We start from the raw sequence: 18345 nt of genomic DNA on the forward strand, positions 1-18345 counted from the left end.
CCCAGCAACTTTTTCACTGAAAAATAGACTCCCCATAAGTTAAAAGAGGAAGATTTAACAGGTTTTCAAATAATCTACTATAAAAACACATTCACATAGGCAAATATAATTTTATATAAATTGATTTTACTCGTGGGCACAGCATTTTCTTTCCCTCTCTTCCCCTAGGTGGTCTGTGCTAAAAACCTAGGGTATATACTCTTGTTCCTTTTGAATTTTTTTCATAGTCTTCAGTACATATATTCATACATACACACACCTGCATTTGGGTATAAAATAGAGCAACTGATAACTTCAAACACCCTCTTCTGCCTACTACCTTCAAAAAAAATCAACAGTAAGGCCTGAAATGATGATTGAGAAGGGTCAGTTCAAATATACAGCTCCTTCTCAGGTTCTTGGTGGCATACCAAGACTCAGGATATTTATGGGGCCAAGGTAAATCTTTTTTTCATGATGTCCAATAACCCATACCTCTCTGAAGAGTAACAGTCTCCAGAACTTACAATATTCAGACTCACTCTTAATCTCTCCAGGTTGTCCCTCAAGCTTCTAGGTTACCAAGATCCTTTAATTCCAAATATTCTTAAGTTATTCAGGATCCACGTTACTTTTCTCTGGGTTGTATTAAGGTATTAATGCATAATAAGACTAAATGCAGGGACGCCTGGGTGGCTTAGTCGTTAAGCATCTGTCTTCGGCTCAGGTCATGATCCCGGGGTCGTGGGATCGAGCCCCGCATTGGGCTCCCTGCTCCGCGGGAAGCCAGCTTCTCCCTCTCCCACTCCCCCTGCTTGCGTTCCCTCTCTCGTTGTGTCTCTTCCTGTCAAATAAATAAATAAAATCTTAAAAAAAAAAAAAGACTAAATACGACACATAGGTTTGAAAGTAACTGTGGAAAGTTTTATAAAAAATCACATTTATGGACAAAATTCCCTTCATTTTCTTTTATAAACCTATATTATTTTTTAATTTTATAATTAAAAAATATTTTGTATTGCAAATATTACTGGTTAGAAAATGCTAGACTTGGCTGTTATGGAAAGATAAAGAGATGATTAAGACCTCAATTATTTGATAAGGTACCTACTGTGATCAAAACTTCCTGAGAGAAATATAAAGTTGGCACATCACAAGGGCATCCACACAATGCATTACAACAAAACCTTAATCCCAAACCCTTTATGAAGTCTTCTCAGACATAAGATAAGAATAAAATAGCTAGTTTTGACTCCTTTATCTGTGTTTCACATATGAAAAATGGCATTTCTTGTTGAGGGAGTAAATATCCAGACTATGGAAAAAAAAGAGCCCAGGATAGGCCCATCTCTACTTCACTGGAAGTTCCCACCCATAGTAAAACAGATGGTTTGCTCTGTGAGTGTCTACCTCTGAATGGAGCCTAGAGAAGGAAGTGAATGAGTGAGTATGCCACAGTGAGTACCTGAGTAGTTGAGTGTGTGTGTTTTGTAGGGTGATTGCTGGCAATGAGCTCCTCCTAGAGGTTATAGATTGAGTCTCCCAACCTATGAAGTTGAAATCGTTAAGAAACTAAATACAATGTCAGGTATACATATGTTCTATTAGTATACATATGTGTATACAGAAAACCAAAGATTTTTTTCTATATATGTAAGACTACTGTCTTCCAAGGTTGGCTCTTCAACATTTAAATCTGTTATAAAGTCACAGTAAGTCAGATCTAGAAGGGAAAATAAAAGTTATCTTGATCAATAATATTTTATGAAGAAGAAAAACACTGATTCTAAAAGACTTGAATTTGAAATTTACTTACTGTCAGAATAAAAACAAAAATCTGCGGACATATATCCCCCAAGCATTATGTTCTATTTTTGCATTTTTAGTATTCCTGTATATTTTTAATTAAAGGGCTTCAAATTATATTTATTATAGAGTTTTAAGATAAATGCTTGTAGATTTACAAAATTATTATAAAGATAGTACAGAGAGTTTTAATATACCTCACATCAAGTGTCCCCAATTATTAACAACTTACAATAATATGGCACATTTTTTACAGTTAACCAGTATTTTTACAATATTTTAAACTAAAGTCTATCCTTTATTCAGATTTCCTCAGTTTTTCTTAATGTCCTTTCTCTGTTCCAGGATACCATGTTACACGTCCTGTCTCCTTAGGTTACTCTTATTTGTGACAGTTTCTCAGAATTTCCTTGTTTTTCATGATTTGACAATTTTCAGGATTACTGCTCAGGTATTTTGTAAAATGCCCCTCAGTAGGGATTTGTCTGAAGCTTCCCTCATGGTTAGAATTGGGTTATGTGTTTTGGGTAGGATTATAGTGTTTTGTTTGGTCTCGGTGTAGTAATCACTTTATAGAGTTCCTTCCTTATGCCAAGTTTCCTAAGGAATGGCCTTTGGGGAGAATGGGGAGAATAACCCCTAGCAAAGGTGATAGGGAAGCTCAAAGTTTGTTAAGTGTTCAATGGTGCTTTAGACCTGTACACTTTCAGAAAGTTTCTATACTCACATAGATATTGTATTAGTTCATATCAAGCTAGTCAATACTATATATGGAAAAGCAATTATCAAGTAAGTTAACTCAATTCTTAGCAAAGATAGAGTGGCTTCATAGATAAACATTCATTTTAATTTGACAAGGACTTTCCCATGTTTTCACTGTTGTCCCATTGTTGTGTTTAATAGTCCTTCCCTCACAATGTTAAAAATGTTTCAGACTACAGGACAAATCATTTGGTTATGAATTCATTTCCTCTTGTTGCTATAACAAATTTCCACAAACTTAGTGGCTTAAAACAACAAAATTTCTATTAGAGTTCTGGAGGTTGGAAGCCCAAAATCAGTTCCCCTGGGCTAAAATCATGATATATGCAGAGCTAAATTCTTTCTGGAAACTCTTGAGGAAAGCCCATTTCCTTGACTTTTTCATTGACTTTTTGCACCCTTTCAGCAGTGACCTAACTCTGACATTTTCTGGGTCATTACATTTCTTTGTCGGCCTATGACCCTCTCACCTTCCTTTTATAGGGACCCTCGTAAATGGTTTGGACCCACCTAGATAATCAAGGACAAACTCTCAATTTCAAGATATTTAATAACATGTTCAAAGTCTGTTTTGCTGTGTAATGTATTTATAAGTTTCAGGGATTAGTATATTGACATCTTTGGGAGGCCATTATTCTGCCCAGCATACAACCTAGTAATGAAGAACAGATAAAAAGTTAAAAGAAAATTTAATTTGAACTATGAAGAGTGAAGGTGTTGGGTACAAGACTTAATTCTGTGTAATGCACTTAAATGCACCTCTCCATGCATTTCTACCATTTATCTGCTCTTAAGACATAGGGAGAGAAATTATGGAAGTTTATGAAACTACTTAGTGGTAATTTGGGATAAAAGAGAAGGCAATATAGTGTGAATTTATGGTCACATTTTGTTTATTAGACTAGACATCTATCATAACATTGGAATGTGGACCTAAGCAAAAGTATAGAGTGGCTGAACTCATATGGCAAAATAATAAATTTTCTGAACTGAATTTTTTTGAGCATTCCAGGGTTTCATATCACTTCATCAGTTTTCTGCCATACTAATTTTGTGACTTCTTTCTAAAGTGAGAAACATATATTCCCAAAGTTAGACACCTACAGTTAGTTATTTCTTGGAAACAGGTTGGTAGATTTCCTCAGAATGAATACATTAAACAGAGTAAGAGTTGCCTCTCTATATGGCGGAGTAGACAATAAGTAGCCAAACAGGTAATAAAGCAAGATGGAATCCTTCCAAACACATGACTTTTTAAACCAATAGTCAATTTTTAACAGACCACCAAAGATATTTCCAAATGTGTAACTCAGAATTTCCATGTATATTTTAGATTAAAATAATTCAAAGTCCTTCACAGTTAGATGAGTACCCATTCATGGATGAAGGCTGCTTTATTCTGTGGTATATTAAAAATAGCCATTAAAACTGTGACCCTAGTTCTAATGAGAGAAGAGGTCTGAGTCCTCCCTAGAATCTACACTAAACTCTAATATTACAAAAATAGTGCTGTAACAGTTTTGGCCACAGGAGGAGCCACGATGTAGAGGTCTGATTAACCTGAGGCCTCCATGCTGTGAGGAAATCTAACCTATGGTTGAGGCAATGCGTGTGTGGGGGTGGGTGGCGGACTTAGGGATGTCCGATTAGTTCCCAGCTCTTCCTGTTATCTACAATCATCCAAGCTACTCTAGCCAGAGACACAGATTTGCAGAGCAGAGATCAACCATATTTGTGGAGTCCTGTTCCATTTCTTGACTCCCAAAATTTTAAGAATAAGACCATGATTGTTTTTTATGATGCTAGATTTTGGTGCTGTATGTCATATAGCCAGCAGTAGTTAACCAATACACTCACAAAGTGCTTGCCTTTATTCTTCGGAAAAATCCCTTTGTTAACTGGTCTCTGCCCACCCTTCAAATATTTTTTTTTGTTTGGTTTTGGAGTTCTTCCAGTTGCCTTGTGCAGTTTTCACTGCTTGGTTGATCTTCAACTGATATTTTGTTTGGAATGTCTGATTAATTATTGACTCTGGGTTTGATCCAGAAGTAAGAATTATGTTTTGTTTTCTACTTCCTTCTCTATCCCAAGGCTGACTTTCCTACATATCAACTGACAGCTGGATTGATACCAGATTTAACCAGAAGTAAAAGTATGGACCAATCACTGATATATTTAGGATAGAACATTTTAATTTTATATTATAGTGACCTGAACTTTTAAGCTTTTAAAAACTTAAAACTTATAAAATTTCTTTAACTCTTGCTTGAAAGAGAATACCACATTATTTATTTAAATTAAAAAAAAAACAACTTTTGAATTTCTATTATCTTCAAAGTATTAGAGGACACAAAAATAACCATGTGATAGCTACTTTCCTAATCATCCAGGTTACAAAACTGAACAACAAACAAAAGAAGACAAAAACCCTATTCTGAAACATAAATTTTACTGAGAGGGAGAGAAAAAATATACACGTAAACAAATAAATAAATACATGATATGTTGGTTTGTGCTACACTTTATGGTAGCCACTAGCAACACATGGTGATTTAAATTTAAATTAGGTTTAATTAAAATTAAATAGAATCTAAGTTCTATTTAATTTTAAAATTTAAAATTAAATTCTAAAATTAAGTAGAATCTCAGCTTCCAAGTCCTACTAGCTGCACTTCAAGTGCTCAACAGCTTTAGGTGGCCAGTGTCTGTTACAGATTACAGAATCTTTCCATCTTTTGTAGAAAGTTCTATTGGCTGACATAGAAAATTAAAACAAGGTAAGAAGAGATGCTCACAATAATTTGAAAATTGAAAGAAACAAAAATATTTCTTAGTTTCTTTTACAGAGCATTATATACATCTTTTTTTTTTTATCAAAAGTGTGTCACAAAGAGTGGAACACTCAAGGGCTGATTCATTTATCTTAGAGGCAAAAGAAGGAGGTGAATTTGTTTTTCTTCAGCAGTCATTAAGGGCACAGTTTAGAATATTCTTAGTTTTCTTTTTAAAAATTCCTTTACAATGAAGAAAAAAAACAGTATATCAATGACAGTTTTCCCTACTTCTGTAGTATGAATTACAGAGTGTTTGGAGATGCTATGAAAGAGGAAATCCTGTTTGCATGTTTATGGCTGATTTTTTTAAAAAAGTGAGAATGTTATAGTAACATTTGAATTTCTAGGGAAAAACATAACTCATAAAGCATGTCAAGAAGTTAGAATTTCAATTTAATAAATATCGTTGAATAAGATAAATCAAACTTATCCCTAGGACTAATTTGATTTTAACTGGTTTTAGTTATTATCTTCTCCCTTTGGTTCATCAAGAAGATCTATACTTGTACCAAATTTTTATGAAATTAATACCTGCATATAAATATTTCTAAATTATGATCATATTATATTACCACTGAAATGTATTTTAGGTAGGGGCAGCTGGCTGGTTCAGTCAGTAGAGCAAGCAACTCTTGATCTTGGGGTCATGATGTCTATACCCACCATGTTGGGTATAGATATTACTTAAAAAAACTTTTTTTAAATGTATTTTAGGTAAAATATTAACTAGGTGATTAAGTTTACCACTGTACCACTGAATAAAAAAAAAACATAAAATGCTACATTAGAGATTAGAAAGGACAATAATATATCATTCTTAAAATTCAGGACAGAAACACATACCAAACTTGAAATAAAAAGGAACTTCTTTAACCAGATAAAAGTCGCTACCAAAAACTCCCCTAAATTATCTGATATTAAATCAGAACCAATATAGTAATAAATGTCCAGTTTTATAACATTTATTGTGCATATTATGAGAAGTCTTAGGTTTTATATTTTATAAGGAAAAAAAAGCTGTAATTACTAGAAAGAAAAACCTATCAATATTCACAAATAGCATTATATTCACAGAAATTTCAATACAAAAATTCACCTAGATTTCTTTTCAACCAAAAATGTATATATTTTTTAAGATTTCATTTATGACAGAAACAATATGAGTAACTTATGAATAAAAATTTTAAATAATATACATGCAAACTTTATGGAAAATATTTAAATATGTTGAAAGATATTAAGAATGTTGTGACTATACGAAAGAAAATACCATACTCATAAATAAAAACACATTTCATAAAGATTTATATTATCTTCAAATGGATCTAAAGACTCAACAGAATTCTAACCAAAATAAAAAAAAAAAAAGTACAAATGGACAAGCAGTTTTCACAATGGAGGAGAAAAGAACCAATAAAAGTTAAGGCGCACGGAAGAAGAATGACAAGGTTGTGGTAAGAGACATTTTCTATATGGAGAATTATTACAAAATCATAATAATTAAGGGAAATGTTTTAGTTCAGAGATTAATAGGGCAATAAAAAGAATGGAGGATAAACAGACCTACCTATACAGATTTAATAGATAACTGATGTGATATTGTTTATTAGAATATTTTGCTTATCTCAACAAATGGTCCTGTGAATTTTAGTAACCCTCATTTTTTTAAAAAGGGAATTTCATACCCATAACATCTAAAATAAAACTCAGAGGAAAGTGTGTCTTAAATAAGTTTACTGAATTTGTCAACTATAATAAAATTAAGACACATTTATCAAAATAACTATAGAGTAAAAGATAAGCCACACACCAGAAGGAGATATTTTCAACATGTAGCACAGAAAAAAAGATTATTTTCCAAGCTATATAAATATTTCCTACATACCCATAAGAAAAAGCACCCAATCATATAGGAAAAATGGACGAATATGTAAATAGAAAAAAGGAAACATACAAATATGTTTCATCTCACTTCTTCACAGGAAAATGCAAATTAAACCCATAATGAGATCTCATACTACAGAACTAGATTGGTAAAAATTAAAATAGGCTGATGATAGAAAATGTTGTCATGGATACAAATAGCAGGAATTCAAACTGCTGGGAGGTTTGTAAATTATTATAAATACTCTGGAAAACCATTTGACAATATCTAGTCAAAGTAGACATATGTATACTTTAAGGCAAGATAATTTTATCCTTGGATAAAGCATATATTTATATTTATATGTACATTTAAAACAATTGAGAACCTTTTCTGTAACAGTTAAAAAGTGGGAGAAATCTGAATGCCTATCAACAATATAATGAACATATATATGTTAGTATATTCATATAGTGGGGATATTACATATGAAAATAAATGAACAACAGTTACACATATCAAAATAGATGTATTCTAACAAAATAAAGAGTGAAAAAAACATGTCCAGAAGAGTATGCATAGTATGATTTCAGCTAGGTAATTTTAAGAAAAAAAATTAAATAATATATTACTTAGGGATAAGATAAATAGCTAGACAAGTAATATCTAGGCTTTTATTTTAAAAAAAAAAACTAATATTGATGTCAATTCCACATCTGTCAACTGTGTGCTCAATATCTCATACAAATCTTCCTGATAATTATAAAAGCTATATGTTATATATATTTTTTGAAAATCATTACCATAATAGCATCTAGGAAGTATCAAAATAGTGAGGTTTCTTTGTATTGTGATACAGAATAGAAAGGGAAGGCAGAGAGATGGGTGATCATCTGGAAGCTTTTTTTTTTTTTTTTTTTTTAAACTGAAGACGTTTGCTATTTTCCAAGGAGCTTAATGAATGCTTTCATGGGCTTCCTGGGGTTAGGGATCCATCAGGAATGAAGATACTGGTAATCATCCTCTGTTTTGGGTTGGGAATCCCAAAGTGTTGCTCTCAAGTAAGATAAACAAGAACAAAATGTCCCTGACAGCAATGCATTTGACTTTGCATCATTGGGATGCCCTAGCACCTCAAGCACTCAGGTGTCCTAAACCAATATAACTCTGAACTAGGCAGAGGCAAACAAAAGTTCCTTCTGGCAGGAGAAAACATCATCTTATGCCTTACATCATTGCAACAAATAATTTTCAAATACAATGTCCTATAAATAATCAAAGATGACATACATTAAGAGACAAATGAAACCAGTTTAAAAATAAAAAGACAAGAGAAACATCACTGGGCACCTGAAAATACCAATGTTTACTATGTTTAAGCACATAAAGCCAACAATAAAATATTTATAATGAAAGGTGACATTACATGGTTAGAAAATATAGGCATTCTGGAATTTAAAAATACAATACAGTTAGGAAATCAATGAACACTTTTATCAGTAGATTAAATAAAATTGAAATTAAATAAAATGGCATTTCTGTGGTATCAACAACACATAAATACAAAGAATTATAACAACATACTATGAAAAATTATATGCTAACCAGTTGGACAATCTAGGAAAAACAGATACAATTCTAGAAATATATAACCTTCCAAAGCTAAATCAAGAAATAGAAAATTGAATAGACCAATTACTACTAATGACATTGAATCAGTATTCAAAAAACTACTAACAAATAAAAGTAGAGGACCAGATGGCTTCACAGGTGAATTTTACCAAACATTTAATACCTATTTTTCTCAAACAATTCCAAAAAATAGAAGGGAAAGAAAGCTTCTTAATTCATCCTATAAGGCCAGCATTGTCCTCTTACCAAAACGAGATAAAGACATAAGAAGAAAGAAAGAAGAAAGAAAGAAAGAAAGAAAGAAGAAAGAAAGAAAGAAAGAAAGAAAGAAAAAAAGAAAGAAAGAAAGAAAGAAAGAAAAGAAAGAAAAAGAAAGGAAACTATCGGCCAGTATCTCTGATGAACATAAGTACAAAAACCCTCGACAAAATATTAGCAAACTAAATTCAACAATACACTAACATATAACAAACAAAAACATAACAAATAAACAAACAAAAACCCCAAAACAAACAAACACGCAAACAAATCACCACAGTCAAGTGGGATTTATTTCAGGGATGCAAGTGTGGTTTGATATTCACAAATCAATCAACATAATATTTCACATTAACAAGGGAAAGGATAGACACCATATGATCATCTCAATTTTTGCAGAGAAAGTATGTGACAAAATACGACACGATTCATGATAAATACTCCCAACAGAGTTTAGAGGAAACATATCTCAAGATAATTAAGGTCACAGAGGAAAAACACACAGTTAACACCATATTCAAATGGTGAAATACTGAGAGCTCTTCCTCTAAGATCAGGAACAAGACAAAAGTGTCCATTCTCATCACGTTTATTCAATGCAGTACTAGAAGTCCCAGCCACAGTAATCAGACAAGAAAAAGAAACAAAAGGCATCCAATTTGTTAAGGAAGAATTTAAGCTGTCACTCTTTGCAGATGACACGATACTACATATAAAAAACCCTAAAGACATCGCACAAAAAAAATACTAGATAAATTAATTTGGTATAGTCACAGGATACAAAATTAATATAAAGAAATCTGTTACATTTCTATACACTAATAATAAAGTAGCAGAGAGAGAAATTAAGAAAACAGTCCCATTTATAATGCACCAAAAAAAAAAAAAATCCTAGGAATAAATTTAACCAAGGAGGTGAAAGACTTTTTCTCCAAAAAACTGTAAAACATTGATGAAAGAAATTGAAGATGACACAAATGGAAAGACAATTCATGCTCATGAACTGGAAGAACCTAACATTTTTTAGATGTCCATACTACATAAAGCAATCTATAAATTCAATGCAATCTCTACCAAAATACCAATACTTTCCACAGAAATAGAACAAATGTCCCTAAAATTTGGATGGAAACCCAAAAGACCCCATATAGACAAAGCAATCTCTAGGAAGAATAGGTTGAAGTTATCACAATCCCAGGTTTTAAGATATACTACAAAGCTGTAGTAATCAAAACAATATGGTACTGGCACGAAAACAGACACATAGATCAATAGTATAGAATAGGGAGCCTAGAAATAAACCCATGCCTATATGGTCAGTTGATCTTTGACAAAGGAGGCAATAATATATAATGGGGCAAAGACAGTCTTTTCAACAAATGGTATTGGTAAAACTGGACAGTCACATGCAAAAGAATGAAACTGGACCACTTTCTTACACCATACACAAAAATAAACAAAATTGATTAAAGACCTAAATGTGAGACTTGAAACCATAAGACTTGTAGAAGTAAACATAGAGTAATTTCTCTGACATTGGTCTTAGCAACATTTTTCTAGATATGTCTCTTCTGGCAAGGGCAACAAAAACAAAATTAAACTATTGGGACTACACCAAAATAAAAAGATTTGCAAAGATAAGGAAACTATCAACAAAACGAAAAGGGAACCTACTGAATGGGAGAAGATATTTGCAAATGATACATTAAATAAGGGATTAATATGCAAAACATAAAAAAAACCTAACTCTAAAACAACAAATAATCTGAACAAAAACGATCAGAGGGAGTGAATAAACATTTTTTCATAGAAGACATAGAAACAGCCACATGAAAAGATGTTCAACATCACTAATCATTAGGGGAAAGTACAATCCGATATCATCTTATACCTGTCAGAATGGCTAAAATAAGAAAAATACAAGAAATAACAAGTATTGGCAAGGATATGTAGAAAAAGGAACCACTGTTGTGGGATTGCAAACTGGTACAACCACTGTGGAAAACATGGAGTTTCCTCAGAAAGTTAAAAATAGAATTACCATATGATCTACTAATTCCAATACAGAGTATTTGCTCAAAGAAAATGCAAACACTAATTAGGAAAAGATGTATGCACCCCTATATTTATGCAGCATTATTTACAAATAATGAAGATATGGAAGCAACCCAAGTGTCCATCAGTAGACATATGGATAAAGAAAATGCAAGATACACACACACACCCACCCACCCACCCACCCACCCACCCCCACACACACACTAGAATATTACTCAGCCATAAAAAATAATAGAATCTTGCCTTTTGCAACAACATGGATTAACCTAGAGGGTATATGCTAAGTGAAATAAGAGAAAGATAAATAGCATATGATTTCACTCATATGTGGAATTTAAGGGAATAAAAAACAAAGAAAAAAGAGACAAAAAACCACACTCTTAAATAGAGAGAACTGGTGGTTGCCAGAGGGGGCCGTGTGGGGGACGGGTGAAATAGTTAGAGGGGATTAAAAGTACACTTATCTTGATGAACACTAAGAAATATATAGAATTACACATTATACTGTACTCCTGAAACTAATATAATAGTGTCAATTATGCTTCAGTTAAAAAGCAATGGTATCTGGAAGTTAGAACAGAAATAATTATCAAAAATGAAGCATTAAGAGAAGAAAAAGATGAAAATACAGAAGTATGAAATATCTTTAAGATCCAGTGAAATGGAGTAACATACAATTCAACACACATTGCAGAAGTGAAGAAAGAGAAGACAGCAAAAGTGATATTTGAAATAATACTAGCTGAGATTGCTCAAAAACTATGGAAAGACATCAGATTCTAGAAAGTCACCAAACACAAAAGAGCTAAAAATTTCCATACATTGTCACACCAAATAGTAAAACACAGAGAAAATCTTAAAGTATGTATAGTGAAAGTAAACCTTACTTTGAAAGAGCTAGAAGGACCAACCAATGGCTGAGTTCTTAATAGTAACAGTGGAAGACAAAAACCAATTTTCTTTTTTAAATTTTCACCTGTGCCAGAAAATAATCAGAAACCATAAGGAAGGTGTAGAGTAACTGGAACTCTAATGCACTGCTCATGGGAACATAAAATGGTACAACCACTTTGGAAAACAGTTTGTCAATTTCTCGTAAAGTTAAACATATATGTCATTTCTCAGAATTAAAACTACATCTCTCATTGTTGCTGAAAAGAGTCCTAACCTTCTGAGACATAAAAATGGATATGATATAGAGATTATTGCTTTTGGTTCTCCTAGAAACATTTTCACATACTGTAAGAACTAAATCTGTAGTCATTTGTTTCCCTAATGACAGAACTAATTTATCCGATCTGAAGGGATAGTAAAAACTTCTCTTTTCTTCCCCAAAGTCAAATGGTTCTATCTAGCAATAAGCCTATAGGTTAATTCTTGGCATGCCATAGAGACTGAAATGTTATCTTCCTAGATATTTACATTTCAAAGAAGAATTTGGCTCCAGACCTTGCAGATATCTCCATTTCTTAAAAATTGAGACACTTGGGGTTGTCTGGCCCTAGATTAGATTTTATTTACATACCAAAGAATCGGAGTAATGAGAAGATGATTTCAGGGGCCAGAAAGATAGCTGTCTCCTTCTCTATAAGCAAAGAAAAATCACTTTGTTCTCATTCTGCATATATGAAGTGTCTGGCCAATTGTGTAGGAAAAATTTCCATGAGTTTTCATTGTACTGAGTCAGGTATAAGCCTAGAGTAAGAGAATGAGAGATAAAAAAACTTATTAATCACTTTGAAGAAATTAATAAATCTTCGCCTGATTCAGAACACTTTTTCTACCCAATGAGGATAAAATTAATGAAGATGAATATTAAAAGCCCAACACTCATAGAACTAAATAATTCTATTCCTAAAGTGTTTTCCAAAATAAATGAAAACATATATCCCACAAACACTTCTGAATAATTGTTCACAGCTTTGTTTCTAATTGCCAAAAGCTTTTAACACAACAAATGTCCATCAGGTGAATGGATAAACAAATTATAATATATCTTAATGACTCAGTATATTCACCAATAAAAAAGAATGAACTAGTTATATATACAACTGTATGGATAGATATGAACGTTGAGTTGAGCATAAGTAGCCAGATAGAATAGAGTGAATTTTGTATAATTCCTTTTTAAAAATAATTTTAAGAAACCTAAATATATAGAGATACAAGCTGATCTATAACTATCCAGGGCCAGGAGTAGGAATGAGAAAGAGCACAGGAAAACTTACGGGGTGATGGTAATGCTTATATCTTCAATTATAGTGGTGGTTCCATGAATTTACACACTGGGCAAAACTCATTACTGTATATTGTATGCTTAAACTGGATATACCCATTGTATATAAATTTTATCTCAATATAGTTAATTTAAAATATCTGTAGGGAAATCTGTGTAAGGCTCTTACTATTCTTGAAAGAAGGTGGTTTAACAGTGGCTTATTTGGTTTTATTAATAGATTTTATATTTTAAAACAGTTTTAGGTTTACAGAAAAAATTAAGTAGCAAGTACAGAGAATTCCCCTCATATTCCTCTGCATATTTCCCCTATTATTAACATCTTGCTTCTTTTTATTATTATGTTATGTTAATCCCCATACATTACATCATTAGTTTTTGATGTAGTGTTCCATGATTCATTGGTTGTGCATAACACCCAGTGCTCCACGCAGAACGTGCCCTCTTTACTACCCATCACCGGGCTAACCCATCCCCCCACACCCCTCTCCTCTAGAACCCTCAGTTTGTTTTCCAGAGTCCATCGTCTCTCATGGTTCATCTCCCCCTCCGATTTCCCCCCCTTCATTCTTCCCCTCCTGTTATCTTCTTTTTTTTTTAACATATAATGTATTATTTGCTTCAGAGGTACAGATCTGTGATTCAACAGTCTTGCACAATTCACAGCACTCACCATAGCACATACCCTCGCCAGTGTCTATCACCCAGCCACCCCATCCCTCCCACCCCCCACCACTCCAGCAACCCTCAGTTTGTTTCCTGAGATTAAGAATTCCTCATATCAGTGAGGTCATAGGATACATGTCTTTCTCTTGCACTAGTGCCATACATTTGTTATGATGATGAACAAATATTGATACATTATTATTGACTAAAATCCACAGTTTACATTATGGCTCACACTTGTACAGCTCTATCAGTTTTGACAAACATGTATTGTTATCTATGTATCAACACAGTCTCATACAGAATAGTTTCATTGCTCTAAAAGTCCCCTGTACTTCACCTATCCATGTTTCCCTCCCTTTCCCCAAGCCCCCTGACAACCCTTGGTCTTTTTATTCTCCATAGTTTTACCTTTTTCAAGATGTCATATAGCTGGAATCATGCCATGCGTAGCCTTGTCAGATTGGCTTTTTTCATTTGGCAGTATGCATTTCAATTTCCTCCGTGTTTTTACAACTCACAAGCCTACTTCTTTTTTTCCTGCTGAATAATATTCCATAGTTTGGATGTATCACTTTTCTGATCCATTCACTTATTAAAGGATACCTTATTTTTCCCCAAAGTGTTGGCAATTATGAATAAAATTGCTATAAACTTTCACGTGCATGTTTTTGTGTGGAAGCGAGTTTTCACATTATTTGGGTATATACCAGAAAGCACAATTGCTAGATCATATGGTAAGAAGGTGTTTTGTTTTGTAAGAAACCACCAAACTGTCTTCCAAAGTAGCTTTACCATTTCTCATTCCTACTGGCATGCAATGGAGATGTTGCCTCACGTCCTTGTGAGTATTTGTTGTCAGCATTTTGGATTTGGGCCATTCTAATAGGTATGTGGTGATATTTTATTGTTAATTTATAATTTTTTAATGGCATTGATGTTGAGCATCTTTTCATATGCTGATTTATCCTGTGTCTCTTTTGATATGGTGTCTGAAGAGCAGCTTTGATCAGTTAGTGTTGGGGTTATAATTTTCTAGGTTAACCAATAAAATAACTAAAAAAGAGTATATAACTAACAACAAAAAGGAATGTTTAAGCAATACTCACACCAAAATAAGGCAACAAAAGTTAGTAAAAGCAAAAAAGATAACTGAATCAGATAGAAAAGCAGGATAATTTATTAAATTTGAACCCACAAACATCAGTAAATATAATAAATGTAAAGGTATTAATTATTACAATTAAAAGAAAAAAACAAAACATAACAAAAGCCAATGATATATTTTTAGCAGGAGATACTATAAAATATAAGATTGGTGATAACAGAAAAGTAGATGATGGACAAAGCTATATCAGATAAATACCTAATTAAAAATGTTGCAGTCATATTAATACCAAAGTATACTTGAAATAAAAATCAGTTTACCAGGAAGAAACATAGTTTTAGTACTTCTAATAACATAACAGACTATATAAAGCACAAGTTGACAGACAAATTTATAACAATGGGAAATATATATATAATATAGTAATATATATTAATATAGTAATATGTACTATATTAATATATATTATATAAATTATATAATTTATATATTAATATACATATTAGTATAAAATGTATATTATGTATATACACAATAATATATATATTACTATATACATACACACATAAGAAAAATCAAAAAACGGACTAAAAGCAGTAAGATTACATGATGTTAAACTACTAACTTATGATGAATAAAATTGCTATAGAAATTTTGTTGAAATTTTATTGATTTTCAATTTATTGCAATTGAAAATTCTTGAAATAGAAAACAAAACAAAGATGACTGTTATAAGAATGACTGTCCAGGATTGTACTAAGAGTACTTGCCATTATAAAAAGCATCAACAAAAATAAACATAGGGAATAAGAAACAAGATTCAAGTAAGTTGAGGCATATATTATGCCTGTATGTACTGGAAGATCCAAATTTGTGTGTTTGAATGTGTATATGTGTACATGTATATGCCAATTTTTCTCCAAACTGTTTGTAGATTCTAAATAAATCCAACGATAATTCCAACAAGTATGGGGTGGGTGTGGGTGTGGGTGTGGGTGTTGTCATTTTTACAGTGATTTGAAAGTTTAAATAAATGCAAACCTCCAAGAATTGGCAACACACTCAAAAGAGAACATGGTGGAAAAACTTCTATTGGTTGCCAAAAATCATTAAATATCTATAGTAATTAAGATAGTTTGTATAGGTGCAGGAATAGACAAATATATCAACAAAACAAAAAGAGAGATGAAAGCAAAAAGACATTACTGCCTATCAATGGAAAATAGAATGATATTTTCAATAAATGCTGTTGGGAAAAAATGGTCATCCATATGAAAAAAAATGAGCTTAGTTTTCTAGTTCACTCCACACACAAAATCCCTTACAAATAGAATACAGATTTCAATGTAAAAGGCAAATCAATCAATAATGTAGACCTTAAAATAGGCGACACTCTTAATGAATACATGGTAGGAAAAGTTTTACTAACACACAAAAAGAAAAACCATAAATGAAAAAGTTGATATATTTGAAAAACTAAATTAAAAACCATCTGTTCATAAAAAAAAAATTATTAAGAGCACCTGTATGGCTCAGTCAGTTAAGCGTCTGCCTTCTGCTCAGGTCATGGTCCTGGGGGCCTGGGATAGAGTCCCATGTCAGGGTCCCTGTTCAGCAGGGAGTCTGCTTCTCCATCTCCCTCTACCCCTCCCCCGCTCTCGTGCTCTCTCTAATAAATAAATAAATACATTTTAAAAAACCACTATTAAGAAACTTAAAATATAAGGCATAGTATAGAAGGTATTTGTAACACATAACAAATGAAGAACTCATATTCAGAAAAAAATATATGTATAATGTCTACTCTATAATCCAGTATGTACACATGCAGGAGAGATAACTAATACATATTGTACAGGAGATGTTTACAGTATTTTTTAAATAGTAGCATTGTTTGAAAGAATTAAAACCAAAAACAACAGATGAAAAATTTATGGCATATTCAAATACTAGATTATCATTCAACAATGAAAACAAAAGAATAGTTACAGGAAACACTACTGATAAATTCTTCTGATAAATGATAATATTAAGTGAAATAGCCAGTCAACATAAAGTATACATACTTTTTTTTGAGAATGGATAATTATTTAGTAAAACTATATAGAAATGAAAGAAGTTATAGAAGTTCAAAGTTATATTTCTCAAGCTTGGTGTTGGGTCCACTGACAGTTATTATTATCATAAAAACTATACATGAGTATTATATATAATACTCCTATATGTCAGAAATATTTTAGAATAAAATTTTGTTTTTAAGAATGAAGCAAGTTGTTTTTTTCTAAAGCATCAAGCTTACAAAGAAAATACCAGGGATTTAAATTGGTGGGAGTAAAATTGAAGTTACAATTTGGACTGTAATCATAAATTTTGTTATTTTACATTTTCATATACTACAATAGAAACAATAATTGGATTGAAAGTTTTACACCATTCTGGTCCTCATTTCTTGTGGAATAAATATGCTTTATTCCACTATAGAAAGGGACAACTAGTCCTTGCTATGTTTTCGAGTGTGAGATAGGAATACTCATTCTCAAAGATAAATTTGTAATTAGATACTGAATGAAGCTGAGTCTGACACTGAGAACTCAATCCCGTCACTCATTAGAAATCTCTAAAAATCTGGGGCACCTGAGTGGCTCAGTCAGTTAAGCATCTGCCTTTGGCTTAGGTCATGATCCAGTAGTCTGGGGATCCAGCCTGCATAGGGCTCTTTGCTCAGCAGGGAGTCTCCTTCTCCCTCTGCCCCTCACCCAACGCGTGCTCTCTCGCTCTCACTCTCTTTCTCTCAAATAAATAAATAAAATCTTAAAAAAGAGAGAAATCTCTAAAAAGTGAACAACAGAGTGAGATTATAGAAAATACCCGTACAAAACTTCTGTTTTGCTTTGTGCTATAGAAGAACAAGGCTGGGATACAATGCTTTTGCCTCCTCACCATGACATTTATCTTTATATTCTCTGTAGACTAGATTTCTATTTCTTTTGATACAGCCCTCATTCCAATTGTTCTTTCTGTTTTAGTATAGGAAGAACGTAAATAACAAAAATTATTATTGGGTTTCAAACTATAGATACAATTTCACTCCCATAAATTCAAATTCTCTCTGGTGCTTTTTCATTAGTTCTCATATTTGAAA

This window comes from Callorhinus ursinus, unplaced genomic scaffold, assembly GCF_003265705.2.
Source record: "Callorhinus ursinus isolate GAN/ISIS: 27379988/994484 unplaced genomic scaffold, GSC_fseal_2.0 scaffold6, whole genome shotgun sequence".
In the NCBI taxonomy this organism is placed as follows: domain Eukaryota; kingdom Metazoa; phylum Chordata; class Mammalia; order Carnivora; family Otariidae; genus Callorhinus; species Callorhinus ursinus.